This window comes from Phyllopteryx taeniolatus, unplaced genomic scaffold (assembly GCF_024500385.1).
Source record: "Phyllopteryx taeniolatus isolate TA_2022b unplaced genomic scaffold, UOR_Ptae_1.2 contig_46, whole genome shotgun sequence".
In the NCBI taxonomy this organism is placed as follows: Eukaryota; Metazoa; Chordata; class Actinopteri; order Syngnathiformes; family Syngnathidae; genus Phyllopteryx; species Phyllopteryx taeniolatus.
In genome coordinates this window covers 2390-25382 of record NW_026903404.1, presented here as the reverse complement: position 1 = coordinate 25382, position 22993 = coordinate 2390, and the positions used below count along the sequence as shown (strand labels likewise).

Sequence of the window (22993 nt, the reverse complement as noted above, 5' to 3'; positions counted from 1 at the left end):
GGGACGAAACTAAGACTTGGTGGGGTTTTAACCAGAAGGAGTTACAACAGTTCGTGATTCCATGCTTGAAGACATCCAAAAGTTTTTGGGTTAAGTACCAGTATTTGGCAATGGTGTTTTCTAAAGAACAAGTATGCAAGAATAAGTGGTGGGGGAGTTGATCTTTATGCCAACCCCAGACCATGGAAAATGACTTGCAATGAACAGAAAAATAATTGTACAATACAACTAGCGAGACAACCGTGTGATAGTGTACATAATTTTAAGGAATATTGTATGGATAAATATCTAGATAAAGATTATGCTAGTATAGAGGGAGTGATATGGATTAAGAATAGTCAAAATCAGTGGATACGACATGAGGCAGTAAACAGACAATATTGTACTACATAAGAAAGAACGAACCTGTTGAACGCATGAGAGAATTGTATTCACATGAATATACATTTATTTGACATTTAACATATACTCATGTATTGCAGATTGCTTAGAGATTGACATAGTGGGATGAAATGTATTGGTTGAGTTCAAGACATATAATATGTGCTTGGAGTTGAATGTATTTACTAAAAAGAAGCCTATTTGGGTGAGCAAATAAGAGGTCAGGTCAGGATAACGCTGATAGTGAAAGTGGATGATGCTTCCACTCCGGTTACGTCAGGTCACTCTGAGGGGGAGAAAGGTACTTTCCACTCAGGTCAAGTCGGGACAGGCCAGCAGCGGAAGGCGCATGTCGGGACATGAGGGGACATGTCGAGGCATGTTGCGATCAAAGGATTATTTTGGGAAAAGGGGAGGTCTGAGCCCGACCGAGGTTGTAAAAGCCTCGTACGAAGGGAGCGCGGGGCTCTCTCATCTTCCAAAAAGGTGGGAGAGACACACGCTTTTTTCCTCTCGCAATGATCAGGGACAGGCTAACAGGAGGACTTCTTCTTTGAATTTTCCTCTTTAATTGGGTAAGACTAAAAGAATATTATAATAAGGTAACTAATAGAACCGCCATTGACATTGCGTGGATAGGGAAGAGGGCTAGTCAGCTGTCCAGGGATTCTTATATTCCAATTTATCTTATTATTAATTGGCATCACGGCTCTGTAGGACTTGATCACTCCTTAAGGCTCACTCAAAAGGTAATACTTGTTTTATGATTTATTATTTTTAGACTACTTCTATTTCTTTTCAATTTTTGTTATTATTGTTATTATTGATTATTCTATATTATAAACCCTTTCTGTCATATTATCATTTTAACCTTAAGTAATCACTGAAATAAATACCTTGCTTTAATTCTATTCTATCTTGTTATTCTTATAATGAGGAGTTGTCTCATTTTTATCACTCAACCTCCTATAAGTGATTGAACGTCGACGATATCAATAACACCGGGTCGTAACACCATCCCAAAAAGTAACTCATATATATCACTTCGGCTTAACACAAAAACAAATCCGTACGGTCCAAACAAGGATTGTTAAATTTACGAGGTCTTTAACAAGTGCAATCGATTTTTAAGGGATGAAACTGCTGTAAAAATGGAGTACTCACAATATTACCCTTTCACTCGGTGCGGTTACTCATCAAGGGGTGATAAGTGAGGGCAGATCGGATTGGCTCCGTAAAACTAAAGGCAGTTAGCACACCTAGGCGAACTCATCTCGACACCGGCTTAACAGCTCCTCGTCTCCTTGCGCGTACGGCGTTGGTACGGGGGGGGGGGGGGGGGGGGGTCAAGGGGGGAGCTTGACCCTTTAAACGGAGAGTCGGTCAGGACATTTCTCCCGATTAGTCCTGCGGGTAAGCGAAATCTGACAGGTATTTCGGTCCTAGCTCTCCGCAATCATTTTTAAAATGGGCTACGGAGGCTAACAACAGGTACTAGAAAGACAGAACATCAGATTAAAAGCCTGATATGCAAATGACCAAGATACCCAAGGTCAAAGTGAGAGTGTGTGGTGCATAGATGAACGTGTGGGGTGTTTTGAAGTGTTCAAGTGTCTGAGTGAAAGTACCTGCATAATATTTAGTGAACAACTTCTTAAGAACTATGTCACCTGAACAGGGACTTGAAACCTGGACCCTCAGATTAAAAGTCTGATGCTCTACCGACTGAGCTATCCAGGGTCTACAGTCAATGAGGGAGTGAGTTGAGGAGACGAGGTGCAAATTAAGCTCAAGCAAGAAATTTGACACTGACTAAACAGGTACTCTAAAGACAGATCATCAGATTAAAAGCCTGGTATCCTACTGACCGAGATACCCAAGGTCAAAGTGAGAGTGTGTGGTGCATCGATGAACATGTGGTGGGTGTTTTGAAGTTTTCAAGTGTCTGAGTCAAAGAACCTGCGTGGTATTTAGTGAACAACTGCTTAAGAATTATCTCACCTGAACAGGTAACTCGAACAGGGATTTGAACCAAGGACCCTCAGATTAAAAATCTAATCTTCTTCTTCTTCTTTTCCTTTCGGCTTGTCCCGTTAGGTGTCGCCACAGCGTGTCATCCTTTTCCATGAGAGCCTATCTCCTGCATCCTCCTCTCGAACACCAACTGCCATCATGTCTTCCCTCACGACATCCATCAACCTTCTCTTTGGTCTTCCTCTAGCTCTCTTGCCTGTCAGCTCCATCCTCATCATCCTTCTACCAATATACTCACTCTCTCTCCTCTGGATGTGTCCAAACCATTGAAGTCTGCTCTCTCTAACTTTGTCTCCAAAACATCGAACCCTCAGATTAAAAATCTAATGCTCAACCGAATGAGCTATCCAGGAGTTAGAATAAATGAGGGCGTGAGCTGAGGAGACGAGGTTCAAATTATGCGCAAGCGACCCAACACTGATTAAACCGGTACTTGAAAGACAGAACATCAGATTAAAAAACAGGTATGCTTCTGACTGAGATACCCAAGGTCAAAGTCAGAAAGTGAGAGGTGCATCGATGAACATGTGTGTTTTGAAGCGTTCAAGTGTCTGAGTGATATTTAGTGAACAACCTCTTAAAAAGTATGTCGCCTGAACAGGGACTTGAACCCTGGACCCTCAGATTAAAAGTCTGATGCTCTACCGACTGAGCTATCCAGGGTTTACACTCAATGAGGGAGTGAGGTGAGGAGACGAGATTCAAATTAAGCGCAAGCAAATTTGACTGACAAAACAGGGACTCGCAAGACAGAACATCAGATTAAAATCCTGGTATGCGAATGACCAAGATACCAAAGGTCAAAGTGAGAGTGTGTGGTGCATAGATGAATGTGTTGTGTGTTTTCAAGTGTCTGAGTGAAAGTACCTGCGTAATATTTAGTGAACAACTTCTCAAGATTTATGTCGCCTGAACAGGGACTTGAACCCTGGACCCTCAGATTAAAAGTCTGATGCTCTACCGACTGAGCTATCCAGGCTCTACAGTCAATGAGGGAGTGAGGTGAGGAGACGTGGTGCAAATTAAGTTCAAGCAAGAAATTTGACACTGACGAAACAGGTCCACGAAAGACAGAACATCATATTAAAAGCCTAGTATGTGAATGACCAAGATACCCAAGGTCAAAGTCAGAAAGTGAGAGGTGCATTGATGAAGATGTGGTGGGAGTTTTGAAGTGTTCAAGTGTCTGAGTCAAAATACCTGCGTGATATTGAGTGAACAACTGCTTCAGAATTACCTCACCTGAACAGGGAACTAAAACAGGGACTTGAACCCTGGACCCTGAGATTAAAAGTCTGATGCTCTACCGACTGAGCTATCCAGGATCTACAGTCAATGAGGGAGTGAGGTGAGGAGACGAGGTTCAAATTAAGCGCAAGCTAGAAATTCTGAACTGACTAAACAGGTACTCTAAAAACAGAACATCAGATTAAAAGCCTGGTATCCTACTGACCGAGATACCCAAGGTCAAAGTGAGAGTGTGTGGTGCATCGATGAACATGTGGTGGGTGTTTTCAAGTTTTCAAGTGTCTGAGTCAAAGAACCTGCGTGGTATTTAGTGAACAATTGCTTAATAATTATCTCACCTGAACAGGGATTTGAACCCCGGACCCTGAGATTAAAAGTCTGATGTTCTACCGACTGAGCTATCCAGGATCTACAGTCAATGAGGGAGTGAGGTGAGGAGAAGAGGTTCAAATTAACCGCAAGCAAGAAATTTGACTAAACAGGTACTCGCAAGACAGAACATCAGATTAAAATGGTCGTGGCCCGGGTTAACAACGTTCGCCACCGGTGCCGTCAACCTGCAGGGCGCCGTTGGAAATTCAGCTACTGTGTGTCGAAGTCGAGTTGGAAAGCGGGTTCTTCGGCAGAAAGAGAAGAGGAAAGCACAGAGCCGAGAACTGAATGTGGGGACTTTGAATGTTGGGACTATGACAGGAAAATCTCTGGAGTTGGTCGACATGATGATCAGGAGAAAGTTTGATGTATTGTGTGGTGGTGGTAGACTTTGCAACAAGGGTGCAAATGGCTGGAGTGAGTGAACACTTTTTTCCAGAAGAGGCATGAACATAGGGTGACCTACAAGAGCGGAGGTAGAAGCACGCAGGCGGATTACATCTTGTGAAGACGATATGATCTGAAGGAGGTTACCAACTGTAAGGTAGTGGTAGGGGAAAGTGTGGCTAGACAGCATAGGATGGTGGTGTGTAAGATGACTCTGGTGGTGGGGAGGAAGATTAGGAAGACAAAGGCAGAGAAGAGAACCGTGTGGTGGAAGCTGAGACAGGACGAGTGTTGTGCAGCTTTTCAGGAAGAGGTGAGACAGGCTCTCGGTGGACGGGAGGAGCTTCCAGAAGACTTGACCACTGCAGCCAAGTTGATCAGAGAGGCAGGCAGGAGAGTACTTGGTGTATCTTCTGGCAGGAACGAAGAGAAGGAGACTTGGTGGTGGAACCACACAGTACAGGAAATCATACAAGGAAAAAGGTTAGCTAAGAAGAAGTGGGACACCTAGAGGACCGAGAAGAGGCGAAAGGAATACATTGAGATGCGACACAGGGCAAAGGTAGAGGTGGCAAAGGCCAAACAAGAGGCATATGATGACATATATGCCAGGTTGGACACTCAAGAAGGAGAAAATAATCTATACAGGCTGGCCAGACAGAGGGATAGAGATGGGAAGGATGTGCAGCAGGTTAGGGTGATTAAGGATAGAGATGGAAATATGTTGACTGGTGCCAGCAGTGTGCTAGCTAGATGGAAAGAATACTTCGAGGAGTTGATGAATGAGGAAAATGAGAGAGAAGGGAGAGTAGAAGAGGCAAGTGTGGTGGACCAGGAAGTGGAAATTATTAGTCAGGGGGAAGTTAGAAAGGCATTGAAGAGGATGAAAAATGGAAAGGCAGTTGGTCCTGAAGACATTCCTGTGGAGGTATGGAAGCATCTAGGAGAGGAGGCTGTGGAGTTTTTGACCAGCTTGTTCAATCGAATTCTATTGCGTGAGAAGATACCTGAGCAATGGAGGAAAAGTGTACTGGTGCCCATTTTTAAGATCATAGGTGATGTGCAGAGCTGTGGGAACTATAGAGGAATAAAGTTGATGAGCCACACAATGAATTTCTGGGAAAGAGTAGTGGAGGCTAGACTCAGGACAGAAGTGAGTATTTGCGAGCAACAGTATGGTTTCATGCCTGGAAAGAGTACCACAGATGCATTATTTGCCTTGAGGATGTTGATGGAAAAGTACAGAGAAGGTCAGAAGGAGGTGTCTTTCTAGAACTCGAGAAAGCCTATGACAGAGTACCCAGAGAGGAACTGTGGTACTGCATGCGGAAGTGTGGCGTGGTAGAGAAGTATGTTAGAATAATACAGGACATGTACAAGGGCAGCAGAACAGCGGTGAGATGTGCTGTAGGTGTGACAGATGAATTTAAGGTGGAGGTGGGACTGCATCAGGGATCAGCCCTGAGCCCCATCCTTTTTGCAGTGGTGATGGATAGGCTGACAGATGAGGTTAGACTGGAATCCCTGTGGACCATGATGTTTGCAGATGACATTGTGATCTGCAGTGAAAGCAGGGAGCAGCTGGAGGAACAGTTAGAAAGATGCAGGCATGCACTGGAAAGAAGAGGAATGAAGATTAGCCGAAGTAAGTGTTAAATATATTGTAGAAGTTATCATTTATTTGCTTAGCTTGCATTAGTATTATGGACGATTTTGAGAAGATGACTCAGCAGTAATCATCCGATGGAAGGGCGCCTTGACCAAGGACGTGGTCGGGGACGTGGCAGGTGTTGGTGCCATGTCTTCACCTTGAAACCCTACCCTTAGTGTGTTGTGTCTTGAAGCTTTGTACGTTATGTCTTGTAAAACCTCCCTATTTCAAATAAATGCAGGAGCGACGGGAGAGATTGTTTAGAGACCCTTTCCGGGACTGGTCTTTGTTCTTCTCAACTGGGATCTGAAGGTTGACGACAATCCACAGGATTGAAGACGACTTTGGTGAGTTAAATTTTAAAAATTTTTAGGAAAAAGGATTAAAGAGTGAGTGAATTGCGCGACGAAGAAGTGTGCGGCAGAATAAACCTTGTGTAATACTAGTCACTGGCAAGTAATAGAGGGACGGCGTGTGGGTAGAAGCTTGAGGGTTACCAAAACTCAGACATTCATTGTCACTCTGTCATTTTTTAATAAAGTCAGTATTTAGGTCACTCGAGGTGCAAATAAACTGACTTCCAAATTCACAAAATGGGAAAAAATAACAGTAAAACGGATCCAAAAGAACGCCTAACGTGTAAAGATTGGAAATATGTTCAACTCCAAAACCCTTCCAAAATAAAACATTTAAACACGTGGATAACCAAATACGGTTTCGCCGGCCAGCTAAATTCGCAAAAATTAGTTCAACTTTGAAACGAAATAAAGTGTCGACATAAAAATAATATATCACAAATAGAAAAAGAGGGATATGACGACTTATTCTTCTGGCTAAACATGGTGTCTCAAAGAGAAAAAGGCAAATCCAAATGTATAAGAGGACCACAAAGAAACAATTTTGGTCTATAGGACCTGGACTAATGAGGATGTGAAAAAGGCCGTAGCCGGCATCACACCCTACAAAGTAGACATTGTCCAGTTTGTTGAGGAAATGGAAAATCTTAGACAGTCCTATCATTTAAATGGAACAAAAACTCAACAAATTTGGATGAAGCAAACAGCGGCTTGAATGAGGATGCCAATCCTCAGGGCCCTTATCAACAACAGTTAAAAAATGCTTTACATGCGAATTCGAAAGAACACATTAACAGATGGGTAGATAAACATTGGATAAACCTAGTAACTGGCCCTCTGGAGGAATATGTTAATCATGCCCTCCACGCAGAAAGAGTGTTAGGACAAAAAAAAAAGAAGATAGATGTCTTCCTCAATGAAGGAGCAGAAATATACTATCAAGGCAGAGGGGGAGCAAATTTTAGAGGACGCGGCAGAGGCCGTGGGAGAGGAAGAGACCCACAGGGGAGAGCTAGTAGAATGCCCATTTTCGAAGTCCCGGAGTGCCCTGTGAATTTGTTGGGAAGAGATGGCTTATTCCAACTAGGACTTGTACTCATTCCATCATCAAATGGAAATATTGTAGTGAAACGAAAACAGGAATTAAAAAGAGAGGACCTCTATGTGACACTGGAAAGCAGAGAAATCACATTCTATTACACAATCGATATCTCAGACAAACCACCGTTAAACATGGGAAAAGCCCTGTTGTCTGCAGCCTTGCAGCTTATCACGGAAGTAGAAGATAATAAAAAAGGTGATGAGCTGCATATAACTCTGTGGTACAAAAATGCACCAGGGCCAGACCCAGGATATGAAAAAAAGTTACAACATGCGACACCTGATAAAATTACTGTTGATTATCTGTACTCAGACAATGAAGCAAAAGTCGCGGCAGGAATTATTTTACCAGACAAATTAAAGGAACTGTATAATAATACAAGTGTCCCACATATTTCATTGTGCAAAGATTATGAGTCACAGTGGAAACATATGGGAACATTAGTAAAACAAGGACAGGAGACAGATGATTGGCAGCAAATAGAAAACAAACTGGAATACAGTGCATCAACTGGTCTAATTAGGAAGGCGATGTTTTGGACAATACAGGGTGATGAAGGGAAACACATGCATCCTGTTTGATTAGACCAAATGATCCTCACTGAAATTGATGAAGAAATATTAAAACAAGTTCTAAAAAAATTATGGTCCACAGGACCATTTGATGTAGGCCTTATTAGAGGGGCATTACCAGTAGAAATTAGACCCAAAACAGAATATAGACCAGGGATTCGTCAATATCCATTAAAACCAGATGCACATGAAGGAATCAAACCGGTAATTGAAGCACTAATTAAGGCAGGAGTTATAGTGGAGTGTCCAGAATCACCATGTAACACATCCATTTTTCCCGTAAAAAAGGCCCCACTTTCAGTCGGTTGGCGAATGGTGCAAGATTTACAGGCAGTAAATTCTGCAGTAATACAGAGAGCAGCATGCGTACCAGATCCACACACATTGTTAAATTCATTGAAACCAGACGCTACTGTGTTTACAGTGGTGGACATAAGTAATGCTTTCTTTTCTGTACCAGTAGAAAAGAACAGTCAATTTTGGTTTGCATTCACATTTGAGGAAAAAAAATATACATTTACTAGATTACCGCTAGGTTACTGTGAAAGTCCAACCATTTATTCACAAATTATGACAACACGCATGTCTAAATTCACTCCCTCAGGAGGGAGCCAAATTTTACTATATGTAGATGATGTTCTCCTGGCAACTCCAGATGGAGAGACATGCAAAGATTCATTGGCCTTACTGCATCATCTAGCAGAAGAGGGACATAAAGTTAACAAAAATAAATTGCAATGGTGTAAAAGGCAAGTCAAATATCTCGACCATAATTTAAGTGTAGGAGGAAGGACTATATTAAAAGACAGGAAAGCTATCGTCTTAAAAAATCCTAAACCACAGACGAAGAAACATATAATAATAATTTTTAGGTCTGACGAATTATTGTAGAGCATGGATTCCAAACTATGCAGAAATTGTTGCACCATTGTCAAAATGAATGTATGAAGACAACCTTAAAATGACATCACCTGTTTAATGGGGTACAGAGGCAGAAAAGGCCTTCTGTGACATTAAACAACATTTGGTGTCCAGTGCTGCGCTAGGCCTTCCAAATTTAATGATAAAACATTCATTCAAATGGTAGATTATAAAAGCTATTACATGACCTCCGTGCTTACACAACAATACCGTGATAAGCTAAGACCATGGGCTTATTTTTCGATTAAATTGGACAGCGTGACGTGTGCATTACCGCATTGTGTCAGAGCAGTTGTGGCAGCTTCGATGGCAGTAGAGAGCAGTTCCACGTTTGTGTTATTTCATCCATTAACTATTAAGGTCCCACATACAGTGTCTGCTCTCCTATTGCAACACCTGCAAGACATTTATCTTGCATGGACATCTTGCTGTCACAACCACATTTGACTGTTGAGCGACCTTAAACCTTAAATCCAGCCACACTAATCATAATTGTCAGGAATTGGCTGAACAAACTGCTAAATGTAGAGGTGATTTGAAAGATCAACCGTTAAGTGATTGTGCTAAAAGCTGAGTCACTACCGTCACATTATTCTGCCCAAGCTGCTGAATTAGTAGCATTAACCGAGGCATGCAAACTCATGATAAATAAAGATGTTACAATCTATACTGATAGCCAATATGCGTATTCCACAGTTCATGTGTTTGCGCAATATTGGGATAACAGAGGAATGATTACGTCAACAGGGAAGCCAGTAACACATGCTGAATTACTTAAACAATTATTCCACGCAGTGCAACATCCACGAAAAGTGGCAATTTGTAAATGTGTTGCACATACATCTGGTACTGACAAGGTTTCTAAAGGAAATGCATTTGCTGACAAAGCCACGAAAGAAGCAGCCTATGAACCATTTTTAGGTTTAAAAAAACAACAAATTGAACAAGAAACCTGTTGGATTTATCTTACCCAACATTATAAAAAATAGACACAAAAGGAATGAAGACGCTGGTTTCTTTTTCTCATGAGGAGGGCGTATGGGAGATTGTTCAGATCACAGCCTCTCAACACGCTCTAACCAATCTCTCCCGTCGCTCCTGCATTTATTTGAAAATAGGAGGGTTTTTCCCAGACATAATGTTCTAAACAATAAGACACAACACAAAACATTGGACCAACACCTGTCACGTCCCCGACCACATCCGATCACGTCCTTGGTCCAGGCGCCCTTCCATCGGATGATGCTGAGTCATCTTTTCGAAGGCGAGACATCTAAAATCGTCCATAATACTAATTAATGCAAGCTAAGCAAATAAATGATAACTTCTAGAATATATTTAACATTTCCCTCCTGTTTATCATGTATTTGCACAAATTCTCATATCATCTTACAGTCACTTCATTTCGATTTTTAATTGTAGAATCATTTTTATGAAACAAATACATTTACACTCAGAGTAAACTTGTCATACATGAATGTTGTAGTTTAAACATCGTAATCACCTGGATCAGGAAACAAATCAGGTAAAACAACATCATCATCATCATCGTCATTATTATCAACCTCCAATAAAGGATAAATCTGCTCCATACGGTTCCATGTGGGTTATGGCTGTGGTGATTAATTTACTGATTAATGCCCGAATGCATGGGATACAACAACATCCACACAATGTCAGAATGGCTGCAAAAACAGCAATTGATATCAATATTGGTGAAATTAGGGTTTTATATTTAGCAAAAACGTCCATTCAGCTGTTTCACAAGGAGTGTTGATTGAAGGTCCGTAGACCATCGATGGCTCTGGTCAAGCTGCCATCTGAAGCAGTATTGTTTGTTCTCCAAACATACTGCAAACACCTCCCTCTCTTGCGAGGAGCATGTCGACAGCTATGCGGTCTTTGGAACGTCCTTGAGCTGCTCGTGCACAGCTTCCAACCCACTCTGAGTCCAATTTCCTAATCTCTGTACATTGAAGTGGATATAGTTTATCCCATCAACATTTTTATTAATCGTACACCAACAGCATATGAAGTATTCAAATCCTCCTGCAACTTGGTCAGCTAATTTGTATTGATTAGGAACCCCACAAGGAACACCATGTATGTTTTATGTTGGATAATTTTGCCTCTGCCAGGATAAATCTCTTTTTTGTCAAGTATGTCCAAAACACACAAGGAATTTGTCTCCGGTAGTTGGAGCCGCTCTAGTACAACAGACAGTCAATTTACAGAACACTTTGGAGACATAAAGACATTGACAAAAAATAATTGTGCAAAAAGATGCAGTCCTCTAGCAGCAGTTTGAATGACTAATATCGCAATAGTCCGGTGCAAAGATCATTGTGCAAAGGGCGCTGAGACTTCAAGGAGTGTATGCGGTTTAAAGTGACGAGTAGTGCGATAATCTGGGACAATGGTTGTGCAAATGTTGCAGATGCTCCTCAATCAGTGTGCAAATGGAATAATACAATCTTGTGATAATTATGCCGGAACTATGCGCAACAAAGGCCTGGGACCCATGCAAACAACACAATCTTTTCTCGCTACATTTGCTGCTTGTTCCATCAATAGTAACCAATTGTTATTTTGTCCTGAAACTCCTGTGACAACAAGGAACCAATCATCAGTAGTTATGTTGTTAACCATTAAAATTTGTCTACCTTTCTTTGAAGTTTTCAATGGCATTTTTGGTTTAACACGGTTCCTATAACACAATACTACTTGGAAGTGGGGATCTTTTCCACCAGAATAGGCCCACAAGCTCACTATCAAACACATTGGGTGACTTGTATTTCAATATTAAACTATGGGCCGTTTTGCTTATGTTAAACTTCTTTCTTTGTTCTTTTGCTGTTCTTTTTGACCAACTGGACCAATCATAACCTGTTTCACCAATAAGGTGTTTTTATTCAAAACCTATAGTTGCATACCAGTCATATCTAAATCCCCAATTCTGCCCATTCTCTTGAGCATCATTGGTGAGAGCCGCATATGGAATTATGATTAAAGCAGCTTGATTTTGGGGGCACAAAATATTAAACCGTTTTGCCGCATTTGGAGACCATGCCCACAATTTTGATCATCAGCTGTACTCCTTTTGATACGAGTTAATGATTCAAAAAAATTTTTTTATTATTATTATTGGGTTTGTCATATTGGTCCAGTTGGTAGGTGATTTTCTATCTAAAAAATGGGTTTTATCATTGAGGGTGGGACGTCCCATGTACCACAAAAACAAAACCAACATCATAGTAGCCAAAGTTGCTACGTAACAACTTATCGAATCTCATAACCAACGTGGGTGTGCCTTTCTGCTGAGTTCTCACTAAAAGGGTTGGTGTCTTTTTTCTTCACTGACCAGCAAGCGTTTTCAGAATCTACACATCTGCTCCCGCTTCGTTATCAGACTTTTGCTCACCTTCCCTGTTTGAGTACTCAGCTGAAATGACTCTTACAGTGTGTTAAATGAACCCACATGTTTCTTTCTGCTATTTTTTAGGGCTGTAAAGTGTCAATCTATCTGTGCCACCATCCCTCCGGTTGAGACGTGACACAGCATGTCTCAATATAGCAGCCCATTTGAATAGTTTTTTTTTTTTTTTTTTTTTTCCTGTGCTAATGTAAATTTCATTTTGTAGTTTTGCACTTTGTTTTTCCCAATAATTGCGTTCTTGTTGTGGAATACTCATATTGGCTATCAGTATAGATTGTACCATCTTTATTTATCATTAGTTTGCATGCCTCGATTAATGCTACTAATTCAGCAGCTTGTTCAGCCAATTCCTGTCAATCATGCTGCGTGCCTTCATCATTAAGGGTATTAGTGTGGCTGGATTTAAGGTTGTGCATCGCTCAACAGTCAAATGTGGTTCTGATAGCAAGATGGCAATGCAAGATAAATGTCTTGCAGGTGATTTGCAATAGGAGAGCAGACACTGTATGTGGGACCTTTAGGGTGAACTGCTCTCTAGTTGAAAAATAAGCTATTGGTCTTAGCTTATCACCGTATTGTTGTGTAAGTACGGAGGTCATGCAATAGCTTTTACAATCTACCATTTGAATGAATGTTTTATCATTAAATTTGGAAGGCCTAGCGCAGCACTGGAGACCAAATGTTGTTTAATGTCACAGAAGGCCTTTTCTGCCTCTGTACTCCATTAAACAGGTGATGTAATTTTAAGGTTGTTTTCATATATTAATTTTGACAATGGTGCAACAATTTCTGCATAGTTTGGAATCCATGCTCTACAATAATTTGTCAGACCTAAAAATGATTATTATATGTTTCTTCGTCTGTGGTTTAGGATTTTTTAAGACTATAGCTCTCCTGTCTTCTAATATAGTCTTTCCTCCTATACTTAAATTATGGCCTAGATATTTAACTTGTCTTTTACATCATTGCAATTTATTTTTGTTAACTTTATGTCCCTCTTCTGTTAGATGATGCAGTAAGGTCAATGAATCTTTGCATGTGTCTTCATCTGTAGATGCCAGAAGACATGCGTGTTGTCATAACTTGTGAATAATTAGTTAGACTTTCACAGTAACCTTGCGGTAATCTAGTAAATGTATATATATATATTTTTTTTTTCTCAAATGTGAATGCAAACCAAAATTGACTGTTATTTTCTATTGGTCCTGAAAAGAATGCATTAATGCATTAATGTCCACTACTGTAAACACAGTAGCGTCTGGTCTTAATGAATTTAACAATGTGCGTGGGTTTGGTACGCATGCTCTGTATTACTGCAGCTCATCACATTCTTTTTTATCTTCTATTTTTGTGATAAGCTCCAAGGCTGCAGACAACAGCCTTTCCCACGTTTAACGGTGGCTTGTCTTTTATTTTTTATATAATTTGATTCCTGCAACGCGGCTATTTTTTGTGTATTTAACCAACCATTAAAGCCGTGTTCGGTTATCCCTGTCTCTAAATATAAAATTTTATCAGGATCCTGTTTCTTTTTTTCTTTTAAATTTAATTTAATGAACCTCCAACCTTTACACTGCAGTGTATTCCTGTTTTTTATTTTACTACTTCCTTTCCCCATTTGAAAGAATTTGGTTCAGTGTAATACTACCTAGGGTAGTCTAGAACACTGTTTTCTTTTTCAGTTGGACGGTGATTCAAATTTACTTTCTGTGGTAATTCTCACTTCAACTCTTTCGAGTGGAGAATTCTTGCCTTTGCATCCACAAAAGTCCACCGTTTACTTTCCCACTGTTTTGGTATGGAATGAAAAACCTAGTGGTTTCCCATTTCCCATTTACACTCTCATTCAAACAGTTTTCATTCACACTGGCTCGTCAGAGGACTCCGCCGTCCCATACGGAATTTAACTACGTCTGTCAACAGCTCATTAGAGGACTCCGCCATCCTATACGGAATTTAACTACGACGCCACGAAACTTTCCTAGTTTCTTTATTCTACCCGCCATTGACTAGTATTCACAGGGTTTATTAAACACGGAATTTAAGTACGTACAGGACTCCGCCGTCCTCGCGGAATTTCTGGACTCCGGCGTCCTTTTTCCTAAAAAAAATTTAAATTTAACTCACCAGTCGTCTTCAATCCTGTGGATTGTCGTCAACCTTCAGATCCCAGTTGAGGAGAACGAAGACCAGTCCCGTAAAGGGTCTTACTTGCCGTGGCCACGGTCTCTTAACTGGAAGTCGGCTTCCACAACTGGAATCCTCGGGTGTGTTGACATCCGGCTCGAAGGACCAATTTAATGTTGGATTTATCTTACCCAACATTATAAAAAATAGACACAAAAGGAATGAAGACGCTGGTTTCTTTTTCTCATGAGGAGGGCGTATGGGAGATTGTTCAGATCACAGCCTCTCAACACGCTCTAACCAATCTCTCCCGTCGCTCCTGCATTTATTTGAAAATAGGAGGGTTTTTCCCAGACATAATGTTCTAAACAATAAGACACAACACAAAACATTGGACCAACACCTGTCACGTCCCCGACCACATCCGATCACGTCCTTGGTCCAGGCGCCCTTCCATCGGATGATGCTGAGTCATCTTTTCGAAGGCGAGACATCTAAAATCGTCCATAATACTAATGCAAGCTAAGCAAATAAATGATAACTTCTAGAATATATTTAACAAAACCTTAGATGACCAAACACTAAAAGACATGCAACACCAAAGTCCACAACAAGAACAGAAGGGAAACAAATACTTCCAAAGAACCTATTCAAATGGGCTGCTATATTGAGCCATGGTGTGTCACATGTCTCAACCGGAGGGATGGTGGTACAGATACATCGACACTTTACAACCTATGGTTTCAATTTATATTCAAAGAATTATTGTAGAGCATGCATGATCTGTGCACGACATAATCCGCAAGGGCAATTGCGACCTACTCGAGGTAAATTCCCAGTGCCTACATACCCCTTCCAACGCATTCACATGGATTACATAGAATTAAGTCAAAGTGAAGGAAAGAAGTACTGCTTGGTTATCATAGATGCATTTTCTAAATGGATCGAATTATTCCCAACAAAATCACCTGATGCTCTGACGGTGGCAAAAGCACTATGTAAAGACATCATTCCAAGATATGGCATACCTGAAACCATTTACAGCGATAATGGGACTCATTTTGTAAATCTTCTTCTTCTTCTCCTTTCGGCTTGTCCCGTTAGGGGTCGCCACAGCGCGTCATCCTTTTCCATGAGAGCCTATCTCCTGCATCCTCCTCTCGAACACCAACTGCCATCATGTCTTCCCTCACGACATCCTCAACCTTCTCTTTGGTCTTCCTCTAGCTCTCTTGCCTGGCAGCTCCATCCTCATCATCCTTCTACCAATATACTCACTCTCTCTCCTCTGGACGTGTCCAAACCATTGAAGTCTGCTCTCTCTAACTTTGTCTCCAAAACATCGAACCTTGGCTGTCCCTCTGATGAGCTCATTTCTAATTTTATCCAACCTGGTCACTCCGAGAGCGCACCTCAACATCTTCATTTCCGCCAACTCCAGCTCTGCTTCCTGTTTTCTCTTCAGTGCCACTGTCTCTAATCCATACATCATGGCTGGCCTCACCACTGTTTTATAAACTTTGCCCTTCATCCTAGCAGAGACTCTTCTGTCACATAACACACCTGACACCTTCCTCCACCCGCTCCAACCTGCTTGGACCCGTTTCTTCACTTCCTGACCACACTCACCATTGCTCTGGACAGTTGACCCCAAGTATTTAAAGTCCTCTACCCTTGCCATCTCTTCTCCCTGTAGCCTCATTCTTCCCCCACCACCCCTCTCATTCATGCACATATATTCTGTCTTACTTCGGCTAATCTTCATTCCTCTTCTTTCCAGTGCATGCCTCCATCTTTCTAACTGTTCCTCCAGCTGCTCCCTGCTTTCACTGCAGATCACAATGTCATCATTTTGTAAATCTAATAATCAATAAAATAGGAACCATGTTCCACATCAATTTGAAAAACCATTGTGCTTACCACCCTCAGAGTGCAGGTCTAGTGGAAAGAATGAATGGGACAATAAAAAATAGACTGAAAAAATGTATGAAAGAGACAGGAAGGTCATGGACACAGTGTCTTGACCTCGTTAAAATGTACATCAACATTACAAGCACCACAGGTTTAACACCTTACAAAACATTGTTTGGAAGACCTTATTGACTTCCGTTGTTGAAACAAAAATGGGAACTTGATGACGAAACAAACTTAGCTGATTACATGAGAAAGTTGTGAGAGAAACAAAATGATTTAAAAGTATCTGCTGAAAGTAAACATGAAGACTGGGTCCTAATTCGAAGCATCAAAAAGATGCACTGGCATTCACCAAAGTGGGAAGGACCATATCAACTGTTATTGACAACTCCAACAGCCCTAAAAATAGCAGAAAGAAATACGTGGGTTCATTTAACACACTATAAAAGAGTCATTTCAGCTGAGTACTCAAATAGGGAAGGTGAGCAAAAGTCTGATAACGGAGCGGGAGCAGATGTGTAGATTCTGAAAACGGTTGCTGGTCAGTGAAGAAAAAAGACACCAACCCGTTAAGTGAGAACTCAGCAGAATGGCACACCCACGTTGGTTACGAGATTTGATAAGTTGTTACGTAGCAACTTTGGCTACTATGGTGTTGGTTTTGTTTATGTGGTACATGGGACATCCCTCCCTAAATGATACAACCAATTTTTTAGATAGAAAATCACCTAACAGCTGGACCAATATGACGAACCCAATAATGGAAAATTTTGAATCATTAACTCGTATCAAAAGGAGTACAGCTGATGATCAGAACTGTGGGCATGGCCTCCAAACGCGGCAAACCGGTTTAATATTTTGTGCCCCCCAAAATCAAACTGCTTTAATCATAATTCCATATGCGGCTCTCACCAATGATGCTCAAGAGAATGGGCAGAATTGGGGATTTGGATATGACTGGTATGCAACTATAGGCTTTGGATGGGAACACCTCATTGGTGAAACAGGTTATGATTGGTCCAGTTGGTCACTAAAAACAGCAAAAGAACATAGAAAGAAGTTTAACATAAGCAAAACGGCCCATAGTTTAATATTGAAATACAAATCAAGTCACCCAGTGTGTTTGATGATGAGCTTGTGGGCATATTCTGGCGGAAAAGATCCCCAATTCCGAGTAGCATTGTGTTATGGGAACCGTGTTAAACCAGAAATGCCATTGAAAACTTCAAAGAAAGGTGGACAAATGTTAATGGTTAACAACATAACTACTGATGATTGGTTCGTTGTTGTCACAGGAGTTTCAGGACAAAATAACAATTGGTTACTATTGGTGGAACAAGCAGCAAATGTAACGAGAAAAGATTTGTGGTTTGCATGGGTCCCAGGCCTTTGTTGCGCATAGTTCCGGCACAATTATCACAAGATTGTAATATTCCATTAATGAACGCTACTGTACCAGCTCATTGGTGTAAATCATGGGATCCTATATATCCCGTAACAAAAGCAGATAAACACAAACCAATGTTTTCTACTTTAGTAGCACCAAATAATTTCACTTGTATAAAAATGATTAGTAAAGGCAAATAAATTAGGACCACTGAACGACACAGTGTAAAGTAACCTTAAAGGTCGGACCAAATTTTGTGCCAGTATCACGGAGCGACATCTGGTGGTGGTGCGGAGATGATAGACTGTTTGACAGATTACCTAAATATATATCTGGATTGTGCGCTATTATCACTTTGATATTGCATGTGTCAGTATACCCTATGCTTGTTCAAGATTTAATGGAAAGGGCACCAATGTTTTTGTCCAATCTAGAACAAAGACAAAAAAGAGATTTATCCTGGCGGAGGCAAAATTATCTAACATAAAACATACATCGACGCCATAGGTGTTCCTCGTGGGGTTCCTAATCAAAACAAATTAGCTGACCAATATGCAGGAGGATTTGAATACTTCATATGCTGGTGGTGTACGATTTATAAAAATGTTGATGGGATAAACTATATCCACTTCAATGCACAGAGATGAGGAAATTGGACTCAGAGTGGGTTGGAAGCTGTGCACGAGCAGCTCAAGGACGTTCCAAAACCGCATAGCTGTCGACATGCTCCTCGCAAGAGAGGGAGGTGTTTGCGGTATGTTTGGAGAACAAACAATCCTGCTTCAGATGGCAGCTTGACCAGAGCCATCGATGGTCTCCGGACCCTCAATCAACACTCCTTGTGGGACAGCTGGATGGACGTTTTTGGTAAATATAAAACCCTAATTTCACCAATATTGATATCAATTGCTGTTTTTGCAGCCATTCTGACATTGTGTGGATGTTGTTGTACCCCATGCATTCGGGCATTAATCAGTAGATTAATCACCACAGCAATTACCCACATGGAACCGTATGGAGCATATGTATCCTTTATTGGAGGTTGATAATAATGACGATGACGATGATGATGTTGTTTTACCTGATTTGTTTCCTGATCCAGGTGATTACGATGTTTAAACAACAACATTCATGTATGACAAGTTTACTCTGAGTGTAAATGTATTTGTTTCATAAAAATGATTCTACAGTTTAAAAAATCGAAATGAGATGACTGTAAAATGATATGAGAAATTTGTGCAAATACATGATAAACAGGAGGGAAATGTTAAATATATTGTAGAAGTTATCATTTATTTGCTTAGCTTGCATTAGTATTATGGACGATTTTGAGAAAGGAACATGTCTCGCCTTCAAGAAGATGACTCAGCAGGAATCATCAGAGAGAAGGACGTGGCCGGTACGTGGGAGTGTTGGTCCCATGTTTTCACCTTGAAACCCTATCCTTAGTGTGTTGTGTCTTGTAAACTTAGAAACCTCCCTATTTTCAAATAAATGCAGGAGCGACGGGAGAGATTGTTGAGAGGGTGTTGAGAGGCTGTGATCTGAACAATCTCCCATACGCCCTCCTCATGAGAAAAATAAACCAGTGTCTTGATTCCTTTTGTGTCTATTTTTTATAATGTTGGGTAAGATAAATCCAACAAGATATATGTGTGAATAGATTTTTATTTTTTTTTTACTGTCGGAAAAGGAGAAACGGGATGTTTAAAATAGGTACGTGAAGATTCTGTCTCCAAATAAAGAGACGGTAAGTCATAAGAGAGAGAATGACTGCATTATAATTTAGGTCAACCACAGATAAGAAAACGATTCCACGAGAATCTAAAGTGAAAAAGCTTACAGCACCTTGTATTCCCAGGCGGGCTCCCATCCAAGTACTAACCTGGCCCACCCCTGCTTAGCTTCCGAGATCAGACGAGATCAGGCGTTCTCAGGGTAGTATGGCCGTAAGCCACATGGTTATCTGAGAAGAAACATTTTATATTTAAAAAATATCATATTTTGCTTAAAAATATCGAGCGGATCGCGTCATCTTTATTCTTCAATTGTTGGCTGGTCTATTTTGGATTTTTTTCTGTGGATGATGCGAATTCATTCTCAACACTACAAATGTGTGATCAGATCATAGATTTTGAAAAGTTAACACACTAGAGAATTTGAGAACTTGCATGCTGCCAAAACTCAGACAAGCGCATGCAAAATCCTCTTGGACCCTCCACATCGACATGACCACATTACCGGTAGCCTTTCATTGCTCAGTGACTCTCCGTACTTTGGTCTAATGTGATTATGTCTCCAAAGTATTTTCTGTCAAATGGCTATCCGTTGTTGCACGAGATGGTCTCCAAGTACCGGAGACAAATTCCTTTTATGTTTCTGACATACTCGGCAAATATAGAGGATTCTGATTTTGATTCTGCTGATTCTGATTGAATTTACTCTATCGAATCTACTCCTAGTAATACTGCCTTTGACTCGACTGTAATGTATTCCTCGGAAGTGGTTCGGGTTCATAAACCGTGGCTTTGAGGTCCACACAATAATGTGCAATAATTACGTGTCATTTAAAGATCCATACCTTCGTATCCTTAGCCTCGAGTTAATTAAAAGCACTGATGTGATAAAATTGTGATGTATATATATATATATATATATATAAAAATAAAAATAAAATATCCCGAGCGGATCTTTATTCTTCAATTGTTGGCCGGTCTATTTTGAATTTTTTTCTGTGGATGATGCGAACTCATTCTCAACACGACAAATGTGTGATCAGATCATAGATTTTGAAATGTTAACACACAAGAGAATTTGAGAACTTGCACGCTGCCAAAACTCAGACAAGAGCATGCAAAATCCTCTTGGACCGTTCACATCCTGGTCACCAACTCTTCAGAAACAGAATCATCTTTATTTGCCATGTATGTCCAAAAAACACACAAGGAATTTGGTAGTTGGAGCCACTCTCGTACGACAACAGACAGTCAATTGACAGAGAACACTTTTGAGACATAAAGACGTTGACAAAAAACAGTCACTGAGCAATTAAGGGTTGCTAGTTATCTGGTAATGCCGGTTCATTTTTTTTTTACAATTGTGCAAAAAGATGCAGAGTCCTCTAGCATTTAGAGCAGTTCGAAAGACTAATATTGCAATAGTCCGGTGCAATGACCATTGTGCAAAGGGCGCCTCGACTTCAAGCGAGTAGTGCGATAATCTGGGACAATGTCTATTGTGCAAATGTTGCAGATTCTCTTCAATCAGTGTGCAATTGGAGCAGATGCTACTGGCATGAGTGGCCAGTATTGGTCAACAACAGATATGCAAATAGTGCAGCGTGGCGAGACTACTACAGTGAGTGCACGAGTCATATATAATTGTCTTCTTCCAGCTCCTTCCCCCAGGCAAGTGCTATCGAACAATGCAAACAAAAACGAGCAGACATTCCAACACCTTCGTCCCGCTTACCGTTAACTTCTTAAACAGTTCACTTACAATTGCATTGTAACATGTTCCCAATTTGTCTTGAGATTGTCCCATCTCTGTCGGGCCAATTATACATTATACTGCATTCACTGTAGTAGTCTCGCCACTCTGCAGAATTTGCATATCTGTTGTAGACCAATACTGGCCACTCATGTGGTTGAGAAGTATCTGCACCATTTGCACAATGGACACTGTTCCAGATTATCGCACTACGATTCGCTTTATACTGCTTAAATTTCTCGAAGTCTCTTCACGTTTTGCACAATTGTCACTGTACCAGATTATTGCTCGATCAGTCATTTCAAATTGCTCTAAATTGCTAGAGGACTCTGCATCATTTGCACAATTGTCAAAAAATAAAAAATAACACAAAATTTGCATTGACATGACCACATTACCGCTAACCTTTCATTGCTCAGTGATTCTCTGTACTTTGGTCTCATGTGATTATGTCTCCAAAGTATTTTCTGTCAAATGGCTATCCGTTGTCGCACGAGAGGGGCTCCAAGTACCGGAGACAAATTCCTTGTATGTTTCTGACATACTCGGAAAATATAGATTCTGATTTTTTTTTCTGCTGATTCTGATTGAATTTTCTCTATCTAATCTACTCCTTCTAATACTGCCATTCACTCGACTGTAATGTATTCCTCGGAAGTGGTTCGGGTTCATAAACCGTGGCTTTGAGGTCCACACAATAATGTGCAATAATTACGTATCATTTAAAGATCCATACCTTCGTATCCTTACCCTCGAGCGAATTAAAAGCACTGATGTGATAAAATCGTGACGTATCACGTGATACTAATATATATATATATATATATATATATGTAGATATATGTGTGTATAGATTTTTTTTTTTTTACTGTCGGAAAAGGAGATACGGGATGCTTAAAAAAGGTACGTGAAGATTCTGTCTCCTAATAAAGAGATGGTAAGTCACGAGAGAGAATGACTGCATTATACGTCAGTGCAAACTGTAGGCCGGTCCCAAGCCCGGATAAATGCAGAGGGTTGCGTCAGGAAGGGCATCCGGCTTAAAACCTTGCCAAACAAATATGAGCGTTCATCCAAAGAATTCCATACCTGATCGGTCGTGGCCCGGGTTAACAACGTCCGCCACCGGCGCCGTCAACCTGCAGGGCGCTGTTGGAAATTCAGCTACTGTGGGTCGAAGTCGAAGACGAAGAAGAAGAAGAGGTGGAAAGCGGGTTCTTCGGCAGAAAGAGAAGAGGAAAACACAGAGCCTCGAACTGAATGTGGGGACTTTGAATGTTGGGACTATGACGGGAAAATCTCGGGAGTTGGTTGACATGATGATTAGGAGAAAGGTTGATATATTGTGTGTCCAGGAGACCAGGTGGAAAGGCAGTAAGGCTAGAAGTTTAGGGGCAGGGTTTAAATTATTTTACCATGGTGTAGATGGGAAGAGAAATGGAGTCGGGGTTATTTTAAAAGAAGAGTTGGCTAAGAATGTCTTGGAGGTGAAAAGAGTATCAGATCGAGTGATGAGGCTGAAATTTGAAATTGAGGGTGTTATGTGTAATGTGATTAGTGGCTATGCCCCACAGGTAGGATGTGACCTAGAGGTGAAAGAGAAATTCTGGAAGGAG

At 40.8% G+C, this 22993-nt stretch overlaps 1 long non-coding RNA gene and 5 other non-coding genes across 8 annotated transcripts; 1 reads left to right on the top strand and 5 right to left on the bottom strand.

Annotated features, from left to right (window-relative positions):
• The first annotated feature begins 845 nt into the window (after positions 1 to 845).
• LOC133473773 (uncharacterized) lies at positions 846 to 19458 on the top strand. 3 transcript variants are annotated; one of them, XR_009787237.1, is made up of 4 exons: positions 854 to 1130; positions 6315 to 6420; positions 18530 to 18755; positions 18865 to 19458. It is a non-coding gene; the product is annotated as an uncharacterized LOC133473773 (long non-coding RNA). The 3 variants fall into 3 exon arrangements; XR_009787238.1 differs by adding an exon at positions 3666 to 3763 and having other exon boundaries at positions 18530 to 19458; XR_009787236.1 differs by having other exon boundaries at positions 846 to 1130; positions 18530 to 19458.
• On the bottom strand, positions 2048 to 2121 carry trnak-uuu (transfer RNA lysine (anticodon UUU)). Its single transcript has one exon. It is a non-coding gene; the product is annotated as a tRNA-Lys (tRNA).
• Positions 3006 to 3078, bottom strand: trnak-uuu (transfer RNA lysine (anticodon UUU)). Its single transcript has one exon. It is a non-coding gene; the product is annotated as a tRNA-Lys (tRNA).
• trnak-uuu (transfer RNA lysine (anticodon UUU)) lies at positions 3322 to 3394 on the bottom strand. Its single transcript has one exon. It is a non-coding gene; the product is annotated as a tRNA-Lys (tRNA).
• Positions 3997 to 4071, bottom strand: trnak-uuu (transfer RNA lysine (anticodon UUU)). The gene has a single exon. It is a non-coding gene; the product is annotated as a tRNA-Lys (tRNA).
• A 266-nt stretch (positions 19459 to 19724) lies between the features above and the next one.
• Positions 19725 to 19843, bottom strand: LOC133473775 (5S ribosomal RNA). Its single transcript, XR_009787240.1, has one exon. It is a non-coding gene; the product is annotated as a 5S ribosomal RNA (ribosomal RNA).
• Between the last annotated feature and the right edge of the window lie 3150 nt (positions 19844 to 22993).